We start from the raw sequence: 1,799 nt of genomic DNA on the forward strand, positions 1-1,799 counted from the left end.
GACAGTGCCCACTGGACCCCAGAAGCAGAGATCAAATTTAAAAACCAAAAAAAGCAAACAATGTGAGCAAGAAGAATTAAAAAAAAAAAAAACAATGACCATAGAGAAATATCTTGGTGACAAGGAAGATCAAAACACAAATGCAGGAAGCATCTACTCGGGGGCTCTGGGCTGGGAGGAGGGGGGGAGGCAGCCCTAGAATGCTGCCTGGTGGCCACAGTCATAGTGCAGCCAAGGTGGGAGGCCTTCTCTATGGTGTTCTCATCAGCCTCAAGGAGTGTTTCCAATACAAGGACCAGGATTCCACTTTGGGCCTGTGCCACAACATTGGCTCCCTGACGATGGATGACTTTGTGCTACAAGTGTTGAAGAAGCAGGGGGCTATTCCTTTTGTTCACACCAGTGTGTCCCAGTTCATGTTCAGCTATGACTGGAGCAACTGCATAGTTTTCTATATGCTGAACCTCCTGAATTCTTCCAAGAGCCCGGGTGGGTCTTTGGGTGGGGAGAGGGCCCTCATAGCAAGTGATGGGTTCATCTTGGGCTTGGGCACCAACATCAGGGGCAGCATCCACCACCCTGTGGCCTTCTGTGGCATCTGTCACCTCAAGCTTATTTCAGGCAGGATCAGAAAGCATGGAATGAAGAATTGTGTCAATGGGCAGCTGGCAGTCCTCATGTTTGTGGGGCCCATGGCCAAGAAGTTTGGCAATTTTGCTTTGTGCTTATGGGCATTGCTATCTGACGACATGGTTCCTCCTGGACCCCATGGTGCCCCTTCAGGGAGGTGATCTATGCCAGCACAATGCTTCTGAAGATCAGCTACTATGAGTGTGATGTGTATACCATGCCCAGTCCCTCCATGAAGCAGGCAATGCTGGAGACCAAGACACTCCTGGAAGCTGCTGACCACACGCTTGTCCCATTCATGCCATCCAACATTGATTATGCTGTGGAGATACTGATGGCTGGTGAGCTTATCACTGATGGAGGTAAAGCTTTCCTGGAGAATTTCAAAGGTGACTCTGTAGATCTGTGCCTGGGGGACATAACCATCATTTTCAGGATGCCTAATTGGATCAGACTGCTGTCCATTCTCCTCCAGACTTTGCTCCCAAGACTTTCCACCTTTCTCTGCAACCTAAAGTCCTGGTTGGCTGGGGAGCTTTGGAATTTATACCATAAAATTGAGGAATACTGTTACAGTAACATTACCCAGCAGAAAATGCTGAATTGGGATGTGGTTCTGAACCGCATGATGAGCCCTACCCTGACTGTCAACTACCCAGGCAAAGCTACAGAGGCTGTCAGTTATACCATGCTCTATAATTGTCTGGATTCCCCTACTGGTGTGGTCCCTGTCTTCTCAGTGACCCAGGAGGATGAGAAGGAGCTGTAGAAATATCAGGGCTTCTTTGGGGACATTTGGGACCTGAGGCTCTGCAAGGGCATGAAGAATAGCATGGGGATGCTTTTGGTGGTCCAGTGTGTAGCTTTGCCATGGCAAGATGAGCTTTGCCTCTGATTCATGGACAAGGTGGAGAGGGTGAACCTAGAGGCCAGGAAGCAGATATAGAGGCCTTCTGGGCTGAACAGCCCCCAAGTTAAGCCCTGGCCTTCGCTTCTTAGAAGCCACCCTCAGTCTTCAGTCTTCAGCTAGGGTATCAACAGCCCTGGCCCCTCTAAAACCATGAGTTTAGGCCCCACAATCCTCCCCAGGCATCACAGTCCACTTCTCAGAGACAAGCCCTCACCCCCATCCTCCCCTAGTCCCCCCTGAATGTTACAGACCAGAAATG

General features: G+C 49.9%; 1 pseudogene; it reads left to right on the forward strand.

The window, feature by feature from the left end:
• Nucleotides 1–200: 200 nt before the first annotated feature.
• LOC118842574 lies at nucleotides 201–1,576 on the forward strand (annotated as a pseudogene).
• The last annotated feature ends 223 nt before the right edge of the window (nucleotides 1,577–1,799 follow it).

Source organism: Trichosurus vulpecula, chromosome 3, assembly GCF_011100635.1.
Source record: "Trichosurus vulpecula isolate mTriVul1 chromosome 3, mTriVul1.pri, whole genome shotgun sequence".
Classification (NCBI taxonomy): domain Eukaryota; kingdom Metazoa; phylum Chordata; class Mammalia; order Diprotodontia; family Phalangeridae; genus Trichosurus; species Trichosurus vulpecula.